This window comes from Salmo salar, chromosome 03, assembly GCF_965601325.2.
Source record: "Salmo salar chromosome 03, fSalSal1, whole genome shotgun sequence".
Taxonomy (NCBI): domain Eukaryota; kingdom Metazoa; phylum Chordata; class Actinopteri; order Salmoniformes; family Salmonidae; genus Salmo; species Salmo salar.
Genome location: NC_138293.1, coordinates 104,082,825 through 104,105,309, shown reverse-complemented (window position 1 = coordinate 104,105,309; position 22,485 = coordinate 104,082,825). Strand labels below are relative to the sequence as shown.

At 48.1% G+C, this 22,485-nt stretch overlaps 1 protein-coding gene across 7 annotated transcripts in view; it reads right to left on the bottom strand.

Moving 5' to 3' along the window:
* Positions 1-22,485, bottom strand: part of LOC106592806 (trinucleotide repeat-containing gene 6A protein) — a 72,893-nt gene that overhangs the window by 42,233 nt on the left and 8,175 nt on the right. For 5 of the 7 annotated variants that reach the window (XM_082972988.1, XM_082972993.1, XM_082972991.1 and 2 more), the window contains exons 2-3: positions 5,908-6,001; positions 1,109-1,406 (exon numbers count right to left, since the gene is read on the bottom strand). The gene's annotated coding sequence lies outside the window, so the exon portion shown is untranslated. Of the gene's footprint in view, positions 1-1,108; positions 1,407-5,907; positions 6,002-19,372; positions 19,435-22,485 lie in introns of all 7 variants that reach the window. The other 2 variants (XM_082972989.1, XM_082972990.1) reach the window with 1 other exon arrangement.

The window sequence follows — 22,485 nt, the reverse complement described above, 5'->3', positions numbered from 1 at the left end:
GAGACATAGAGGACCTTAGTGTTGACAGTACTAACCTACTGAGCCATAGAGGACCTTAGTGTTGACAGTACTAACCTATTGAGCCATAGAGGACCTTAGTGTTGACAGTACTAACCTACTGAGCCATAGAGGACCTTAGTGTTGACAGTACTAACCTACTGAGCCATAGAGGACCTTAGTGTTGACAGTTCTAACCTACTGAGCCATAGAGGACCTTAGTGTTGCCAGTACTAACTTACTGAGCCATAGAGGACCTTAGTGTTGACAGTACTAACCTACTGAGCCATAGAGGACCTTAGTGTTGACAGTACTAACCTACTGAGCCATAGAGGACCTTAGTGTTGACAGTACTAACCTACTGAGACATAGAGGACCTTAGTGTTGACAGTACTAACCTACTGAGCCATAGAGGACCTTAGTGTTGACAGTACTAACCTATTGAGCCATAGAGGACCTTAGTGTTGACAGTACTAACCTACTGAGCCATAGAGGACCTTAGTGTTGACAGTACTAACCTACTGAGCCATAGAGGACCTTAGTGTTGACAGTACTAACCTACTGAGACATAGAGGACCTTAGTGTTGACAGTACTAACCTACTGAGCCATAGAGGACCTTAGTGTTGACAGTACTAACCTATTGAGCCATAGAGGACCTTAGTGTTGACAGTACTAACCTACTGAGCCATAGAGGACCTTAGTGTTGACAGTACTAACCTACTGAGCCATAGAGGACCTTAGTGTTGACAGTACTAACCTACTGAGACATAGAGGACCTTAGTGTTGACAGTTCTAACCTACTGATAGAGGACCTTAGTGTTGACAGTACTAACCTACTGATAGAGGACCTTAGTGTTGACAGTTAGTGGACTAAACAGAGAGCCATTCAGATGTAGTCCAGGTGAGGTAATGTTTATAACAGTTAGTGGACTAAACAGAGAGCCAGATGTAGTCCAGGTGAGGTAATGTTTATAACAGTTAGTGGACTAAACAGAGAGCCAGATGTAGTCCAGGTGAGGTAATGTTTATAACAGTTAGGGGACTAAACAGAGATCCATTTCAGATGTAGTCCAGGTACGTTTACAGTAATCTAAATCTACATTGTATTACCTGTTAGTAGCGCTGCCTGTCCGGGTCAGGGCGCCGCCTGGCTGTGTGGAGGACAGCTGCACTGGGGGGTGGGGCTCCTACAGCCACGGGGTCAGCTTGTGGTCAGGGCTCAGGGCCGGGCACACAGGGGCAGGCTGGGAGAGGGGCTGGCAGCTGGCTGGGACCCTGTTGGCATCTCTGAAGATGCTCGGAGCAGTGTGTGTGTGTGTGTGTGTGTGTGTGTGTGTAGTGGGGACGTTTTCGTTCAGATTGGCAGGCCAAGGAGGAGGAGTCTGCCTGGATTTGATATGTTCTGACGCTGTAGAGGAAGAGGAGGAGAGAGGAGGGGGAGGAAGAGGAGGGAGGGAGGAAGAGGAGGAGGGGAAGAGGAGGAGAGAAAGGAGTTAGGTTGGATACTCCTGTGTACTTTTATGTGAGTGTCAGACACCAGAACTTCTCCTACTTCCTCTGGTATCTTTTCTAAAACCTTTCGGCTGGCTGCACACTTCTCCTGATCCAGCCACTGACTAACACAGACACTACACACTTAGTGACAGTGATCCTCTCCCTCCCTCTCTCCCTCTCCCTCCCTCTCTCCCTCCCTCCCTCCCTCTCTCCCTCTCTCCCTCCCTCTCTCCCTCCCTCCCTCTCTCCCTCCCTCCCTGGAGAATATCATGGACACCAGGCAGTGTAGCGTCAGCCTGGTAATTCCACACCTCTTCCAGGAGAACAGAATGTGTGTGTGTCTGTTTGTAAACATGGCCGAGAGCCCAGAGAGGAGAGATAACATTACAGTCACAAGTGTGTTACTTCCCTCCTCGACTCTGACGACTGTGAGAACAGGGAACTCTAGTCACTGTTATACAACAGGCTTAGGAAAAGACCTGACTCCATGGCAACAAAACCTCAGAGACAGAGAGAGAAGCTAGGTAGGAGAGAGCTAGGTGTTGGTATGTGGACTAGGTGCTGGTATGTGGACTAGGTGTTGGTATGTGGACTAGGTGCTGGTATGTGGACTAGGTGTTGGTATGTGGACTAGGTGTTGGTATGTGGACTAGGTGTTGGTATGTGGACTAGGTGCTGGGTTAGGTGTTGGTATGTGGACTAGGTGCTGGGTTAGGTGCGGGCATGTGGACTAGGTGTTGGGTTAGGTGCGGGCATGTAGACTAGGTGCGGGCATGTGGACTAGGTGCGGGCATGTGGACGGGGTGCGGGCATGTGGACGAGGTGCTGGCATGTGGACGAGTTGCTGGCATGTGGACGAGGTGCTGGCATGTGGAATAGGTGTTGGGTTAGGTGTTGGCTATGTGGACTAGGTGTTGGGTTAGGTGTTGGTATGTGGACTAGGTGTTGGTATGTGGACTAGGTGTTGGTATGTGGACTAGGTGTTGGTATGTGGACTAGGTGCTGGGTTAGGTGTTGGTATGTGGACTAGGTGTTGGGTTAGGTGCGGGCATGTGGACTAGGTGTTGGGTTAGGTGCGGGCATGTGGACTAGGTGTTGGGTTAGGTGCGGGCATGTGGACTAGGTGTTGGGTTAGGTGCGGGCATGTGGACTAGGTGCGGGCATGTGGACGAGGTGCGGGCATGTGGACTAGGTGCGGGCATGTGGACTAGGTGCGGGCATGTGGACGAGGTGCGGGCATGTGGACGAGGTGCGGGCATGTGGACGAGGTGCTGGCATGTGGACGAGGTGCTGGCATGTGGACTAGGTGTTGGTATGTGGACTAGGTGTTGGGTTAGGTGTTGGTATGTGGACTAGGTGTTGGGTTAGGTGTTGGTATGTGGACTAGGTGTTGGTATGTGGACTAGGTGTTGGTATGTGGAATAGGTGTTGGGTTAGGTGTTGGTATGTTGGGTTAGGTGTTGGTATGTGGACTAGGTGTTGGTATGTGGACTAGGTGTTGGTATGTGGACTAGGTGTTGGTATGTGGAATAGGTGTTGGTATGTGGAATAGGTGTTGGGTTAGGTGTTGGTATGTGGGTTAGGTGTTGGTATGTGGACTAGGTGTTGGTATGTGGACTAGGTGTTGGTATGTGGACTAGGTGTTGGGTTAGGTGTTGGTATGTGGAATAGGTGTTGGGTTAGGTGTTGGTATGTGGACTAGGTGTTGGTATGTGGACTAGGTGTTGGTATGTGGACTAGGTGTTGGTATGTGGACTAGGTGTTGGTATGTGGACTAGGTGTTGGTATGTGGACTAGGTGTTGGTATGTGGACTAGGTGTTGGTATGTGGACTAGAAGTTCAGATCACCATGGTGATCGTCTCTATAACTGATCTCTACTGCTGGTGCCTGAGGGGGACGTCCATGTCATCAGCACCCGGGAAATAGTTGTTGGAGAGAGAGAGAGAAGAGAGGGCGAGGAGAGAGCGGGGAGAGAGAGCGAGGAGAGAGCGAGCAGAGAGCGGGGAGAGGGCGAGGAGAGAGAGAGAGGGGGGGGCAAGAGAGAGAGAGGGGGGAAGCGAGAGAGAGAGAGGGGGGAAGCGAGAGAGAGAGAGGGGGGAAGCGAGAGAGAGAGGGGGGAAGCGAGAGAGAGGGGGGAGAGGGGGGGGGGAGCGCGAGAGAGGGGGGGAGCGCTTGAGAGGGGGGGAGCGCGAGAGAGGGGGGGGGGAGCACGAGAGAGAGGGGGGGAGCGAGAGAGAGAGGGGGGGAGCGAGAGAGAGAGGGGGGGAGCGAGAGAGAGAGGGGGGGGGGCGAGAGAGTTGGAATGAAAGCCTGCAACCCCCTGTGGCTCGTCAGGACCAGCGTGGGTTAGCCTAACAGGTAATCGACAGAGTGACAGAGGAGAGAACACGACTACAACAGGAAACTAACTTTATTGTCCTCCAGGGAAAGGAAGTGCTTGGTTCAGTCTCTTACAACTTATATAAACAACCCTGTACTAAAATACACCGACAGGAAAGAGGTGGATAGCCTGGTCTGTCCTCTGACTAGCTAGGCTAACAACATGTAACTGGCTAGTAGATACCCTGCAGAACAGCTACGCTAAACAACATGTAACTAGCGAGTAGCTACCCTGCAGAACAGCTAGGCTAAACAACATGTAACTAGCGAGTAGCTACCCTGCAGAACAGCTAGGCTAACAACATGTAACGAGCTAGTAGCTACCCGGCAGAACAGCTAGGCTAAACAACATGTAACTAGCGCGTAGCTACCCTGCAGAACAGCTAGGCTAACAACATGTAACGAGCTAGTAGCTACCCGGCAGAACAGCTAGGCTAAACAACATGTAACTAGCGCGTAGCTACCCTGCAGAACAGCTAGGCTAACAACATGTAACTAGCGAGTAGCTACCCTGCAGAACAGCTAGGCTAACAACATGTAACTAGCGAGTAGCTACCCTGCAGAACAGCTAGGCTAACAACATGTAACGAGCTACTATCTACCCTGCAGAACAGCTAGGCTAACAACATGTAACTAGCTAGTAGCTACCCTGCAGAACAGCTAGGCTAAACAACATATAGTAGCCTAGCTGTTCTGCAGGGTAGATAACAAAATGTAACTAGCTAGTAGCTACCCTGCAGAACAGGTAGGCTAACATATAAGTAGCTAGTAGCTACACTGCAGAACAGCTAGGCTAACATGTAACTAGCTAGTACCTACCCTGCAGAACAGCTAGGCTAACATGTAACTAGCTAGTACCGACCCTGCAGAACAGCTAGGCTAACATGTAACTAGCTACTACCTACCCTGCAGAACAGCTAGGCTAACATGTAACTAGCTACTACCTACCCTGCAGAACAGCTAGGCTAACATGTAACTAGCTAGTAGATACCCTGCAGAACAGCTAGGCTAACATGTAACTAGCTAGTAGCTACTCTGTGCTGGGGACCCGGCTGTGGCTGTCTAGGGCAGGAGGTGATTTAACCCTGCTACTGAGACCCAGTCCTGACTAAAACCCTGCCTGACTATCAACTGTTTCACTCCTGCCAGTAAAAACAACCCAATTTCCTGGTCTGGGCACACTGCCCCGCTCCACTGGTTCCCCCACCAGAGTTCAATAGGTCAACTCTGTTCTATTTCCTCAATTAAAAAAGGAAGTAGGCCTCTTTTTAAAATATCATTTCCTTGATTACTCACGTTCTCTTTCCTCACCACCTTCTCAAAACCCATTGGATGAGAAGGTTAGATGTCCCTCCCCCCTCTGATCTTCTCATCCAATGGGTTTTGAGGCAGCGGTAAAAGGACACCATTTTATTTATATATTTTTTTCAATCAAGGAAATTAAATTGAGATTCTCGCTTTTTGTTGTGTTGACATTGCAGCCCACCATGTTGTCTCAGGGGGCCGTGCTGTGGCACTTCGCCTGCCTGGGAAACGATGTAGGGTAAAACACAAGAGCTGAGCCGCCGGGGGACCGAGGCTACCGGGCTGAGCAGCCGGGGGGGGACCAAGGCTACCGGGCTGAGCCGCCGGGGGGGGACCAAGGCTACCGGGCTGAGCCGCCGGGGGGGGACCAAGGCTACCGGGCTGAGCCGCCGGGGGGGGGGACCAAGGCTACCGGGCTGAGCCGCCGGGGAGGACCAAGGCTACTTGTGTTACCCTGGAAACCTCCAGATAGTAGCAGCATTGTGTTGTTGTTGTTCTTGTTGTTGTGTAAGACCATGTTCAGAGAACAACACGTTTCTACATCACGTCAGGGTTTCAAATCTCTCTAAAACGGTTCAGTCCACAACAGCAGAGAATCTATTGGCTCAGGAGGTTTTCAAACAGAGGACAGTCAGTGTCAGTCCTGGTAGATTAGACATCAACAGATTTCTAAAACCAGTGTATTATGTAAATGTCGACGATGTTAAATATCTAAAAAGGTTCTTCTTACCTGTTGACCAGCCCTCTTTATCTTATACTCCTTCCTCTTCACTGTCTGTCTCTCGCTGGTCCATCCACTGTTCTGTCTTCTATGGGCTGGTTTCCTGTAGAGGCAGAGTGGGGAGACGTTAGGTCCATCTATATACACCACACAAGGGCCTTGTGTTACTGGGGGGAGCGCCGACCTGCCTCTGGGGCTCCTGACCAGGACTGGAACATGTTACTGGGGGAGCCCCGACTACTGGGTCCTGCCTCTGGGGCTCCTGACCAGGACTGGAACATGTTACTGGGGGAGCCCCGACTACTGGGTCCTGCCTCTGGGGCTCCTGACCAGGACTGGAACATGTTACTGGGGGAGCCCCGACTACTGGGTCCTGCCTCTGGGGCTCCTGACCAGGACTGGAACATGTTACTGGGGGAGCCCCGACTACTGGGTCCTGCCTCTGGGGGGGGAGCCCCGACTACTGGGTCCTGCCTCTGGAGCAGGACTGGATCATGTTTCTATTCCCTAATAAGGTGCACCCTACTCCCCACCTAGTGCACCCTACTCCCCACCTAGTCCACCCTACTCCCCACCTAGTCCACCCTACTCCCCACGTAGTGCACCCTACTCCCCACGTAGTGCACCCTACTCCCCACGTAGTGCACCCTACTCCCCACGTAGTGCACCCTACTCCCCACCTAGTCCACCCTACTCCCCACCTAGTCCACCCTACTCCCCACCTAGTCCACCCTACTCCCCACCTAGTCCACCCTACTCCCCACCTAGTGCACCCTACTCCCCACCTAGTGCACCCTACTCCCCACCTAGTGCACCCTACTCCCCACGTAGTGCACCCTACTCCCCACGTAGTGCACCCTACTCCCCACGTAGTGCACCCTACTCCCCACCTAGTCCACCCTACTCCCCACCTAGTCCACCCTACTCCCCACGTAGTGCACCCTACTCCCCACGTAGTGCACCCTACTCCCCACGTAGTGCACCCTACTCCCCACGTAGTCCACCCTACTCCCCACGTAGTGCACCCTACTCCCCACCTAGTCCACCCTACTCCCCACCTAGTCCACCCTACTCCCCACCTAGTCCACCCTACTCCCCACGTAGTGCACCCTACTCCACACGTAGTGCACCCTACTCCACACGTAGTGCACCCTACTCCACACGTAGTGCACCCTACTCCCCACCTAGTGCACCCTACTCCCCACCTAGTCCACCCTACTCCCCACCTAGTGCACCCTACTCCCCACCTAGTGCACCCTACTCCCCACCTAGTGCACCCTACTCCCCACGTAGTGCACCCTACTCCCCACGTAGTCCACCCTACTCCCCACCTAGTGCACCCTACTCCCCACCCTACTCCCCACCTAGTGCACCCTACTCCCCACGTAGTGCACCCTACTCCCCACGTAGTCCACCCTACTCCCCACGTAGTGCACCCTACTCCCCACGTAGTGCACCCTACTCCCCACCTAGTCCACCCTACTCCCCACCTAGTCCACCCTACTCCCCACCTAGTCCACCCTACTCCCCACCCAGTGCACCCTACTCCCCACGTAGTGCACCCTACTCCCCACGTAGTGCACCCTACTCCCCACGTAGTGCACCCTACTCCCCACCTAGTCCACCCTACTCCCCACCTAGTCCACCCTACTCCCCACCTAGTCCACCCTACTCCCCACCTAGTCCACCCTACTCCCCACCTAGTCCACCCTACTCCCCACCTAGTGCACCCTACTCCCCACCTAGTCCACCCTACTCCCCACGTAGTCCACCCTACTCCCCACGTAGTCCACCCTACTCCCCACGTAGTCCACCCTACTCCCCACCTAGTGCACCCTACTCCCCACGTAGTGCACCCTACTCCCCACGTAGTGCACCCTACTCCCCACGTAGTGCACCCTACTCCCCACGTAGTGCACCCTACTCCCCACCTAGTGCACCCTACTCCCCACCTAGTGCACCCTACTCCCCATGTAGTGCACGATACTAGGTTCTGGTCTGGAGCAGGGGGATCATAACGGTAAAGTCATACCGGCTAGCTGCTCCAGGGGGTTCATAACGGTAAAGTCATACCGGCTAGCTGCTCCAGGGGGTTCATAACGGTAAAGTCATACCGGCTAGCTGCTCCAGGGGGTTCATAACGGTAAAGTCATACCGGCTAGCTGCTCCAGGGGGTTCATAACGGTAAAGTCATACCGGCTAGCTGCTCCAGGGGGTTCATAACGGTAAAGTCATACCGGCTAGCTGCTCCAGGGGGTTCATAACGGTAAAGTCATACCGGCTAGCTGCTCCAGGGGGTTCATAACGGTAAAGTCATACCGGCTAGCTGCTCCAGGGGGTTCATAACGGTAAAGTCATACCGGCTAGCTGCTCCAGGGGGTTCATAACGGTAAAGTCATACCGGCTAGCTGCTCCAGGGGGTTCATAACGGTAAAGTCATACCGGCTAGCTGCTCCAGGGTTCACCAAATCCATGGTTCAGTAGTTAAAAGTGGTTTTGGGGTCATGGTTTGGTTTCGGGGGAACAGCAGGGAAATTAAAATGGAATTCACAATGTTCCTGGCATTGTCTGTTGTGACAGAATTGTTATGTTGGACCTCTTAGAGTTTCCACTCTGATGTTGTGTTCGTAACCACGTGGGAGGTGGGAATTTACCAGTAGTGAAGTCATAAATACCAGTTGAATGCGTTCGTGAGATATGAACTCATGGGGCCGAAATGACTAATAACCAACAAATAAAAAAATAAAATGCTGTTATAGATGTCATTTCGTTAGTAGGTGAGGTCAGTTATTATTAGTTAGTTATTACAAGTTGGAGAGGCGCTCCAAGTGGATTTCACACAGTCGCGTGTGATAAATTCCCCACGTCCATGTTGATTCATGAACGCAGAATCCCGTTGCCTTTCTTCAGGACCAGATGAGCACGTCGTTTGTCTCTCAGCAAGAGGGCGTGTTTTGGTCTGTAACGCGGTCAAGTCAAAACGCAGCACAGGGTACGTACATTAACCAGTACAAAAAAACACCGGTCAGAAAAATCAGCTGTGAAGGTCTGCTTGAACGCTGAGGGGGGGAAACGACGTCATGTGGTTTCATTGCTGTTCCCGTCTTTCTCCCGCTACCCCGGGGCGACGTCAGCGTAAAAATGTGTCAGCGTATTTTGAGGTGTTTGGCAAGTCACCACGTCGAGCGTGACGACACACTACTAACGCTGTCAATTTACCGTCGTCGTCGAGACTAAATGTTCCCAAACTGGGAGATTTAATTTAAAAAACTATGGAGGAGAATCCTCCTGGTTTTAGATCAATTCCATCACAGCACAGAACTCGTTTCCTGGTTGGGCCTCAGAAAACAAAAACGAACCAATTATGATTAGAATTTTGAAATGAACCAATTAAAAAAAGATATGAATTTTGATTTGTTACGTGCGCAGAATACAACAGGTGTAGAACATACAGTATAATGCTTACATTCATAAATCAAGATGGACGTGGGGAATTTATCGCAATCGACTGTGTGAAATCCACTTGAACGCCTCAACAGGTAATTACTATATACAACCAACAGTGCCATTTTTAAGTTAAAAAAAGGTATTAGGTGAACAATAGTAAGGAAATAAAAAACAACAGTAGAGAGGCCCTATATACAGACAGGGCACCGAGGCCCTAGACAGGAAACCGAGGCCCTAGACAGGAAACCGAGGCCCTATAGACAGGGCACCGAGGCCCTAGAGACAGGGCACCGAGGCCCTATAGACAGGGCACCGAGGCCCTAGAGACAGGGCACCGAGGCCCTATAGACAGGAAACCGAGGCCCTAGACAGGGCACCGAGGCCCTATAGACAGGAAACCGAGGCCCTATAGACAGGAAACCGAGGCCCTAGACAGGGCACCGAGGCCATAGACAGGAAACCGAGGCCATAGACAGGAAACCGAGGCCATAGACAGGAAACCGAGGCCATAGACAGGGCACCGAGGCCATAGACAGGGCACCGAGGCCATAGACAGGAAACCGAGGCCATAGACAGGAAACCGAGGCCATAGACAGGAAACCGAGGCCATAGACAGGAAACCGAGTCCATAGACAGGAAACCGAGTCCATAGACAGGAAACCGAGTCCATAGACAGGAAACCGAGGCTATAGACAGGAAACAGAGGCTATAGACAGGAAACAGAGGCTATAGACAGCCGGTTAGTCAGGCTGATTGAGGTAGTATGTACATATGGTTAAAGTGACTATGTATATATGATAAACAGAGAGCAGCAGCAGAGAGGCTATATACAGACAGAGATATATAGGGTGAACAGAGAGGAGCAGCAGAGAGGCTATATACAGACAGATATATAGGATGAACAGAGAGGCTATATACAGACAGAGATATATAGGATGAGAGAGAGGCTATATACAGACAGAGATATATAGGATGAACAGAGAGGCTATATACAGACAGAGATATATAGGATGAACAGAGAGGCTATATACAGACAGAGATATATAGGATGAACAGAGAGGCTATATACAGACAGAGATATATAGGATGAACAGAGAGGCTATATACAGACAGAGATATATAGGATGAACAGAGAGGCTATATACAGACAGAGATATATAGGATGAACAGAGAGGCTATATACAGACAGAGATATATAGGGTGAACAGAGAGGCTATATACAGACAGAGATATATAGGATGAACAGAGAGGCTATATACAGACAGAGATATATAGGATGAACAGAGAGGCTATATACAGACAGAGATATATAGGATGAACAGAGAGGCTATATACAGACAGAGATATATAGGATGAACAGAGAGGCTATATACAGACAGAGATATATAGGATGAACAGAGAGGCTATATACAGACAGAGATATATAGGATGAACAGAGAGGCTATATACAGACAGAGATATATAGGATGAACAGAGAGGCTATATACAGACAGAGATATATAGGATGAACAGAGAGGCTATATACAGACAGAGATATATAGGATGAACAGAGAGGCTATATACAGACAGAGATATATAGGATGAACAGAGAGGCTATATACAGACAGAGATATATAGGATGAACAGAGAGGCTATATACAGACAGAGATATATAGGATGAACAGAGAGGCTATATACAGACAGAGATATATAGGATGAACAGAGAGGCTATATACAGACAGAGATATATAGGATGAACAGAGAGGCTATATACAGACAGAGATATATAGGATGAACAGAGAGGCTATATACAGACAGAGATATATAGGATGAACAGAGAGGCTATATACAGACAGAGATATATAGGATGAACAGAGAGGCTATATACAGACAGATATATATAGGATGAACAGAGAGGCTATATACAGACAGAGATATATAGGATGAACAGAGAGGCTATATACAGACAGAGATATATAGGATGAACAGAGAGGCTATATACAGACAGAGATATATAGGATGAACAGAGAGGCTATATACAGACAGAGATATATAGGATGAACAGAGAGGCTATATACAGACAGAGATATATAGGATGAACAGAGAGGCTATATACAGACAGAGATATATAGGATGAACAGAGAGGCTATATACAGACAGAGATATATAGGATGAACAGAGAGGCTATATACAGACAGAGATATATAGGATGAACAGAGAGGCTATATACAGACAGATGTATAGGATGAACAGAGAGGCTATATACAGACAGAGATATATAGGGTGAACAGAGAGGCTATATACAGACAGAGATATATAGGATGAACAGAGAGGCTATATACAGACAGAGATATATAGGATGAACAGAGAGGCTATATACAGACAGAGATATATAGGATGAACAGAGAGGCTATATACAGACAGAGATATATAGGATGAACAGAGAGGCTATATACAGACAGAGATATATAGGATGAACAGAGAGGCTATATACAGACAGAGATATATAGGATGAACAGAGAGGCTATATACAGACAGAGATATATAGGATGAACAGAGATGCTATATACAGACAGAGATATATAGGATGAACAGAGAGGCTATATACAGACAGAGATATATAGGATGAACAGAGAGGCTATATACAGACAGAGATATATAGGATGAACAGAGAGGCTATATACAGACAGAGATATATAGGGTGAACAGAGAGGCTATATACAGACAGAGATATATAGGATGAACAGAGAGGCTATATACAGACAGAGATATATAGGATGAACAGAGAGGCTATATACAGACAGAGATATAGGATGAACAGAGAGGAGCAGCAGCGTAAAATTATCGTGTTGTTTAAACAGAATGAAATGTGGGTTTTATTTTTTAAAGCTCAGATTTACTCAAGAAAACAGTCCTACAACACAGAGTAGGCACCATAGACTATAGGCCTTGTGTTGTTTATTTATTTGGCTTATTTATTTTAACTTTAAATGCTAGCGTTACCCATAGACTTCCAGTCATTGTGCTAACGCTAGTTAAGAGTATGGCTCACGAAACTACATCCAACTTACTTCATACCGGACACAGAGACATAAGAAGTTAATCTGACTCTGGGGATGTAGATAAAAAAAGGGGGCATCACTGACGAAATCCCAAAAAGTGTCCCTTTTAAGAATTGGACTGTATTCTGAGAAATGTTTCTCCGTCAGAGAATTGAGGACCAAACCGCCGGCCTCCACAGGCACACCCTCCCAGGGGCCTCCTCTCCACCCTCCCAGGGGCCTCCTCTCCACCCTCCCAGGGGCCTCCAGTCCACCCTCCCAGGGGCCTCCTCTCCACCCTCCCAGGGGCCTCCTCTCCACCCTCCCAGGGGCCTCCTCTCCACCCTCCCAGGGGCCTCCACAGGCACACCCTCCCAGGGGCCTCCTCTCCACCCTCCCAGGGGCCTCCTCTCCACCCTCCCAGGGGCCTCCTCTCCACCCTCCCAGGGGCCTCCTCTCCACCCTCCCAGGGGCCTCCAGTCCACCCTCCCAGGGGCCTCCTCTCCACCCTCCCAGGGGCCTCCTCTCCACCCTCCCAGGGGCCTCCTCTCCACCCTCCCAGGGGCCTCCTCTCCACCCTTGAAGTGCTCCAGCAGATAGCTGTCTAAAGGCATCAGCGTGCTTCAGTGTGCCCATATACTCGCCTAAAAGAGGGCCCCAACTAAAAGCGGCAATAGTACAGTTTGTCCATTTTCAGATGCCGTAGCCAGTACACAGAACAGGGCGGCGGGGCCTCCCTCCCTGACAGAACAGAGGCGGCAGCAGAACAGAGGCAGCAGCAGAACAGAGGCAGCAGCAGAACAGAGGCAGCAGCAGAACAGAGGCAGCAGCAGAACAGAGGCAGCAGCAGAACAGAGGCAGCAGGGCATCTAGTAGAGAGGAGAACAACCAGCCTGTCATCGCTGAGGAGACAAGACCAGAGCTCTAGTGGAGAGAGGAGATCAACCAGCCTGTCATCGCTGAGGAGACAAGACCAGAGCTCTAGTAGAGAGAGGAGAACAGCCAGCCTGTCATCGCTGAGGAGACAAGACCAGAGCTCTAGTAGAGAGAGGAGATCAACCAGCCTGTCATCGCTGAGGAGACAAGACCAGAGCTCTAGTGGAGAGAGGAGATCAACCAGCCTGTCATCGCTGAGGAGACAAGACCAGAGCTCTAGTGGAGAGAGGAGAACAACCAGCCTGTCATCGCTGAGGAGACAAGACCAGAGCTCTAGTGGAGAGAGGAGATCAACCAGCCTGTCATCGCTGAGGAGACAAGACCAGAGCTCTAGTAGAGAGAGGAGATCAACCAGCCTGTCATCGCTGAGGAGACAAGACCAGAGCTCTAGTAGAGAGAGGAGATCAACCAGCCTGTCATCGCTGAGGAGACAAGACCAGAGCTCTAGTAGAGAGAGGAGATCAACCAGCCTGTCATCGCTGAGGAGACAAGACCAGAGCTCTAGTGGAGAGAGGAGAACAACCAGCCTGTCATCGCTGAGGAGACAAGACCAGAGCTCTAGTGGAGAGAGGAGATCAACCAGCCTGTCATCGCTGAGGAGACAAGACCAGAGCTCTAGTAGAGAGAGGAGATCAACCAGCCTGTCATCGCTGAGGAGACAAGACCAGAGCTCTAGTAGAGAGAGGAGATCAACCAGCCTGTCATCGCTGAGGAGACAAGACCAGAGCTCTAGTAGAGAGAGGAGATCAACCAGCCTGTCATCGCTGAGGAGACAAGACCAGAGCTCTAGTGGAGAGAGGAGAACAACCAGCCTGTCATCGCTGAGGAGACAAGACCAGAGCTCTAGTGGAGAGAGGAGATCAACCAGCCTGTCATCGCTGAGGAGACAAGACCAGAGCTCTAGTAGAGAGAGGAGAACAGCCAGCCTGTCATCGCTGAGGAGACAAGACCAGAGCTCTAGTGGAGAGAGGAGATCAGCCAGCCTGTCATCGCTGAGGAGACAAGACCAGAGCTCTAGTAGAGAGAGGAGATCAACCAGATTGCAGTTCCATACGTGACAGAGATCAGAAAATCTGTTAGAAACTTAGAGGGAGCTCTAAAGATGCAAAAACTAGGATGGGTTGCTTCGCTTTCTGGACAACAAAAAATAAAGTTGCTATGTAAATCAATAGAACAAGGAGAGAAATGCCTTAGTGGTGGGTCTAATAGGGAAGTAAACGGAAAATATATTTGCCAAAATTATATATAAAAATTACTCCAGTTTGTACAGAAATAAATAAAAATAATTCAAAATATTTCACCAGAAAGCATGAAAATAGCTGTGGATTGTTTAAATAAATTATTTAAAAAACAGCTTGGGAAGTCTGTAATTTGGGCAGAGCGCGTGTAGCAGTAGGTCTAGCTGATTACTGAGTTCAGCCGTCATGTGAAAAACATCTCAGATATCCGTGTGAAGATAACGCGTGTTCAGTAATAATAAAAACATGTCGAGACAGGAAGGGGAGGGAGATAAACAAGCCCAGTCTCCCTCCAGAACGGCTCTGCCGTCTCCCGCCAAATCTTGTGCATTAAAACGTTTCATTGTGTGAATCGTTTGCCTTTAAGTTTTAATTAAAAAATAAAACATCAATTGCCCCACTACGTCACCACTAGAAAATGTACTGTTCATCCCCATCATTTGGTTTCATTCATGTCTGTTAATGCAGGTATTAATTACAGTCCTTTCACCGTTTCTCATTCTCAGAGTGGAACACGTTGGTTTGCAGAGTTTCACGAACCCGCTACACTTTTTGGTTCATTTCATAAACTATCGTTTTTTAGGAGATTTGTCACGTGTTTTCATCGGTCTGGTGTTTTGTAGTGGCTCCATGTCGTCTGGTTTCTCTGTCCTGATAAACGTTGTGAGGGTTTTTGCATAGAAGTACCTGGCCCGCTGCTCCGAAATGAAGAAAAAATGTTTGTTTTTTTAACATCCATTGAGAATGATAATATATTGAAACTATAGTTCCTCACAGTAGGCTATTTGGAGATAAATAATCTCCACTTCGATAAATCACCAATCCTCAGTGTGAAAGACCAATGGAAGTTATAGGCCTACTGCTGCAATTAGCAATTAGCAACTAGCCTATAAGCTAGGAGTTTCATGAGCTAATTTCTTTAGCCGCCAATGAATCACTGGTATATCAATGTGTTTATATGGATCACTGGGGTATCAATGTGTTTATATGGATCACTGGGGTATCAATGTGTTTATATGGATCACTGGTATATCAATGTGTTTATATGGATCACTGGTATATCAATGTGTTTATATGAATCACTGGTATATCAATGTGTTTATATGGATCACTGGTATATCAATGTGTTTATATGAATCACTGGTATATCAATGTGTTTATATGGATCACTGGTATATCAATGTGTTTATATGGATCACTGGGGTATCAATGTGTTTATATGAATCACTGGTATATCAATGTGTTTATATGGATCACTGGTATATCAATGTGTTTATATGGATCACTGGTATATCAATGTGTTTATATGGATCACTGGTATATCAATGTGTTTATATGGATCACTGGTATAGAAGTACTTGGCTCGCTCTGTATGCTGTGTTGATAGCTGTGTTATATAAATAATAAAACTATGACTAAACCAAAAAGATACACAGGCCAATTTAACACCAATAAATTATGCCAAATTACTAATATATATATATATATATATAGACCGATAAGCATGACAGCCAAATGTATTTTACATCAACTGTTACTGACATCAATTAATACAAATCATTACTTTATAACGGTATATTTATTTATATTACCAACTGTTTTATTTAAAATATATTCACCTCATTCAACTAAAAGGTGGGGGATGGGGTCAGGGTAGAGGATGGGGAACGGGGTAGAAGCTAGATTACGGGGTACAAGCTGGGGGTCTGGGGACGGGGTGGAAACTGGGGGACGGGGTACAAGCTGGGGGTCTGGGGACGGGGTAGAAGCTAGGGAACGGGGTACAAGCTGGGGGTCTGGGGACGGGGTACAAGCTGGGGGTCTGGGGACAGGGTAGAAACTGGGGGACGGGGTACAAGCTGGGGGTCTGGGGACGGGGTAGAAGCTGGGGGACGGGGTACAAGCTGGGGGTCTGGGGACGGGGTAGAAGATGGGGGTCTGGGGACGAGGTAGAAGCTGGGGGACGGGGTACAAGCTGGGGGTCTGGGGACGGGGTAGAAGATGGGGGTCTGGGGACGAGGTAGAAGCTGGGGGACGGGGTAGAAGCTGGGGGACGGGGGTCTGGGGACGGGGTAGAAGCTGGGGAACGGGGGTCTGGGGGGGGGGGGTCACAGGTCTTTTGTCTCTGCATGAACTGTATGACTACAATGAGCTACACAAACAGCCGTCTACAACAAAAGTGTGGCAGTGGTTTTCATTCAGCCTTTAAAACAGCAGCGCTTACTCAGCAGTCGGGGCCCGGCCGCTCGGTCGCTACGCTACAACGGAACCGCGGTGGGCTTTGACAAGCAGCAGCTGCTGTCACCAGACTTTACCTCCAGTACGCACACGCACACACACGCACGGCCACAATGGAAAAGACCAGAAGGGCAGGCAGGCACACAGATCCAGGGCTCTATATAAACCACTCCCAGATCCAGGGCTCTATATAAACCCCTCCCAGATCCAGGGCTCTATATAAACCCCTCCCAGATCCAGGGCTCTATATAAACCCCTCCCAGATCCAGGGCTCTATATAAACCCCTCCCAGATCCAGGGCTCTATATAAAACACTCCCAGATGCAGGGCTCTATATAAACCCCTCCCAGATCCAGGGCTCTATATAAACCCCTCCCAGGTCCAGGGCTCTATATAAACCCCTCCCAGATCCAGGGCTCTATATAAACCCCTCCCAGATCCAGGGCTCTATATAAACCCCTCCCAGATCCAGGGCTCTATATAAACCCCTCCCAGATCCAGGGCTCTATATAAACCCCTCCCAGATCCAGGGCTCTATATAAACCCCTCCCAGATCCAGGGCTCTATATAAACCCCTCCCAGATCCAGGGCTCTATATAAACCCCTCCCAGGTCCAGGGCTCTATATAAACCCCTCCCAGATCCAGGGCTCTATATAAACCCCTCCCAGATCCAGGGCTGTATATAAACCCCTCCCAGATCCAGGGCTGTATATAAACCCCTCCCAGATCCAGGGCTGTATATAAACCCCTCCCAGATCCAGGGCTCTATATAAACCCCTCCCAGATCCAGGGCTCTATATAAACCCCTCCCAGATCCAGGGCTCTATATAAACCCCTCCCAGATCCAGGGCTCTATATAAACCCCTCCCAGATCCAGGGCTCTATATAAACCCCTCCCAGATCCAGGGCTCTATATAAACCCCTCCCAGATCCAGGGCTCTATATAAACCCCTCCCAGATCCAGGGCTCTATATAAACCCCTCCCAGATCCAGGGCTCTATATAAACCACTCCCAGATCCAGGGCTCTATATAAACCACTCCCAGATCCAGGGCTCTATATAAACCCCTCCCAGATCCAGGGCTCTATATAAACCCCTCCCAGATCCAGGGCTCTATATAAACCACTCCCAGGTCCAGGGCTCTATATAAACCCCTCCCAGATCCAGGGCTCTATATAAACCCCTCCCAGATCCAGGGCTCTATATAAACCCCTCCCAGATCCAGGGCTCTATATAAACCCCTCCCAGATCCAGGGCTCTATATAAACCACTCCCAGGTCCAGGGCTCTATATAAACCACTCCCAGATCCAGGGCTCTATATAAACCCCTCCCAGATCCAGGGCTCTATATAAACCACTCCCAGATCCAGGGCTCTATATAAACCACTCCCAGATCCAGGGCTCTATATAAACCCCTCCCAGATCCAGGGCTCTATATAAACCCCTCCCAGATCCAGGGCTCTATATAAACCCCTCCCAGATCCAGGGCTCTATATAAACCACTCCCAGGTCCAGGGCTCTATATAAACCCCTCCCAGATCCAGGGCTCTATATAAACCCCTCCCAGGTCCAGGGCTCTATATAAACCCCTCCCAGATCCAGGGCTCTATATAAACCCCTCCCAGATCCAGGGCTCTATATAAACCCCTCCCAGATCCAGGGCTCTATATAAACCCCTCCCAGATCCAGGGCTCTATATAAACCCCTCCCAGATCCAGGGCTCTATATAAACCACTCCCAGATCCAGGGCTCTATATAAACCACTCCCAGATCCAGGGCTCTATATAAACCCCTCCCAGATCCAGGGCTCTATATAAACCCCTCCCAGATCCAGGGCTCTATATAAACCCCTCCCAGATCCAGGGCTCTATATAAACCCCTCCCAGATCCAGGGCTCTATATAAACCACTCCCAGGTCCAGGGCTCTATATAAACCCCTCCCAGATCCAGGGCTCTATATAAACCCCTCCGGCAGGGCTCCCACCCCGGTCCAGGGCTCTATATAAACCCCTCCCAGATCCAGGGCTCTATATAAACCCCTCCCAGATCCAGGGCTCTATATAAACCCCTCCCAGATCCAGGGCTCTATATAAACCTCTCCCAGATCCAGGGCTCTATATAAACCCCTCCCAGATCCAGGGCTCTATATAAACCCCTCCCAGATCCAGGGCTCTATATAAACCTCTCCCAGATCCAGGGCTCTATATAAACCACTCCCAGATCCAGGGCTCTATATAAACCCCTCCCAGATCCAGGGCTCTATATAAACCACTCCCAGATCCAGGGCTCTATATAAACCCCTCCCAGATCCAGGGCTCTATATAAACCCCTCCCAGATCCAGGGCTCTATATAAACCCCTCCCAGATCCAGGGCTCTATATAAACCCCTCCCAGATCCAGGGCTCTATATAAACCTCTCCCAGATCCAGGGCTCTATATAAACCACTCCCAGATCCAGGGCTCTATATAAACCCCTCCCAGATCCAGGGCTCTATATAAACCACTCCCAGATCCAGGGCTCTATATAAACCCCTCCCAGATCCAGGGCTCTATATAAACCACTCCCAGATCCAGGGCTCTATATAAATCCTCACCTGTTTTGACTCTTGAGTTTGTTTCTTCGTTGGTAACAGCTTGTATTGTGTTGTATTGAGCTCTAAAAAAAAGACAGGTCAGTTCATCTATCCAGCTCGCTAATCTGCTCCCGAGAGGCGCAGCGGTCTAAGGCACTGCGTCTCAGTGCAAGAGGCGTCACTACAGACCCCGGTTCGAATCCAGGCTGTATCACATCCGGCTGTGATTGGGAGTCCCATAGGTCGGCGCACAATTGGCCCAGCGTCGTTCAGGTTTGACCCGGGGTAGGCCGTCATTGTAAATAAGAATTTGATCTTTAATTTAACTAGGCAAGTAAGTTAAGGTTAAATAAAACATATAAATAAATGAATTAACTCTCCAGTCAAAGACCAGTCAGATCATTTATCCTGGTCGCTAATTAACTCTCCAGTCAAAGACCAGTCAGATCATTTATCCTGGTCACTAATTAACTCTCCAGTCAAAGACCAGTCAGATCATTTATCCTGGTCACTAATTAACTCTCCAGTCAAAGACCAGTCAGATCATTTATCCTGGTCGCTAATTAACTCTCCAGTCAAAGACCAGTCAGATCATTTATCCTGGTCGCTAATTAACTCTCCAGTCAAAGACCAGTCAGATCATTTATCCTGGTCGCTAATTAACTCTCCAGTCAAAGACCAGTCAGATCATTTATCCTGGTCGCTAATTAACTCTCCAGTCAAAGACCAGTCAGATCATTTATCCTGGTCACTAATTAACTCTCCAGTCAAAGACCAGTCAGATCATTTATCCTGGTCGCTAATTAACTCTCCAGTCAAAGACCAGTCAGATCATTTATCCTGGTCGCTAATTAACTCTCCAGTCAAAGACCAGTCAGATCATTTATCCTGGTCGCTAATTAACTCTCCAGTCAAAGACCAGTCAGATCATTTATCCTGGTCACTAATTAACTCTCCAGTCAAAGACCAGTCAGATCATTTATCCTGGTCACTAATTAACTCTCCAGTCTAAGAATAACCACAGCAGACTAGGGAAATTCTACAATAACAGAACTATGTAGAGAATGTAAAACTGTATACCAAATAAAAACCATTGATTTAAAAAAAATAATTAATAGGTTAAAAACAAACCACACAACTCTAAGCACAATGGCTACTTAGAACAATTAACACTGTAAAATAAATTACATTTTAGTGGAACAAACTGCAGATGCAAAGTTTGGTAACAGAATTACAGTAAAATCTCCCTCACGTTTAATTCTGCTACAGAACTTTGGATCTGAAAAGGATCTTACTGTAAAATGTGATTTTTTTTTTGGTACAATTTTCAGTGGCGCTTGTAAAAAAAATTTAAAAATACTTTGAAAATCAAAGGTTTTTTGTTTGGTATACATTTTAAGAGACAGTTTTTTTTTGTTGTCTTATTTATTTATTTTGCTCCTTTGCACCCCAGTATTTCTACTTTGCACTTTCTTCCACTACAAATCTACCATTCCAGTTTTACTTGCTATATTGTGTTTACTTTGCCACCATGGCCTTTTTTGCCTTTACCTCCCTTATCTCACCTCATTTGCTCACATTGTACATAGACTTATTTTTCTACTGTATTATTGACTGTATGTTTGTTTTACTCCATGTGTAACTCTGTGTTGTTGTATGTTGTCGAACTGCTTTGCTTTATCTTGGCCAAGTCGCAGTTGTTAATGAGAACTTGTTCTCTACTTGCCTACCTGGTTAAATAAAGGTGAAATAATATTTTTTATTTATTTTTTACATTCAGTTAGTATGGAATAGACCACTAGGCGTTAAGAGTTTAAAATAAGTTTCTTATTTCAGAAATGTAAATATTATATAGATCTAGCTACGGACCCGTCTACCAGGGTTTGGGTCAATTCCATTTATCTAGCTACGGACCCGTCTACCAGGGTTTGGGTCAATTCCATTTTAATTCAATTTCATTCAGGTAATACACTAAAAAGTTTTTTGATTCAGAATAAAAAACATAATTAAAAATGGAATTTGGTTAACTTTCTGAGATAGACTGGAATTGACAGGGTTGGGCCAGTAACCGAAAGGTCGCTGGGTCGAATCCGAGCTGGCCACGTAAAAAATAAAAACATTATGGATGTTCCCTTGAACAAGGCACTGAACCCTAAACGCTCCTGTAAGTGGCTCTGCATAAAGAGCATCTGTTAAATGACTAAAATGTCAAACAAAATGAAGGGGGAAAAAATGAAAAATGTAGAAGGGCCGATGGCCACACACCAACATGGGATTTGACAGTCAAACTATCCCTTAAAATAGCAGCCAACCGTTGTCACTGTTGATATCCTCTATGTCGCGTCGTAATTCGTTTAAGAAAACAAACAAAACAAAAAACAGATGTCTGTTACCTGTCGTGGCAGCCTTCCTAAACCAACATCCGATGTTCCAGAATATAGATATAACCCTTACTGTCGTGGCAGCCTTCCTAAACCAACATCCGATGTTCCAGAATATAGATATAACCCTTACTGTCGTGGCAGCCTTCCTAAACCAACATCCGATGTTCCAGAATATAGATATAACCCTTACTGTCGTGGCAGCCTTCCTAAACCAACATCCGATGTTCCAGAATATAGATATAACCCTTACTGTCGTGGCAGCCTTCCTAAACCAACATCCGATGTTCCAGAATATAGATATAACCCTTACTGTCGTGGCAGCCTTCCTAAACCAACATCCGATGTTCCAGAATATAGATATAACCCTTACTGTCGTGGCAGCCTTCCTAAACCAACATCCGATGTTCCAGAATATAGATATAACCCTTACTGTCGTGGCAGCCTTCCTAAACCAACATCCGATGTTCCAGAATATAGATATAACCCTTACTGTCGTGGCAGCCTTCCTAAACCAACATCCGATGTTCCAGAATATAGATATAACCCTTACTGTCGTGGCAGCCTTCCTAAACCAACATCCGATGTTCCAGAATATAGATATAACCCTTACTGTCGTGGCAGCCTTCCTAAACCAACATCCGATGTTCCAGAATATAGATATAACCCTTACTGTCGTGGCAGCCTTCCTAAACCGACATCCGATGTTCCAGAATATAGATATAACCCTTACTGTCGTGGCAGCCTTCCTAA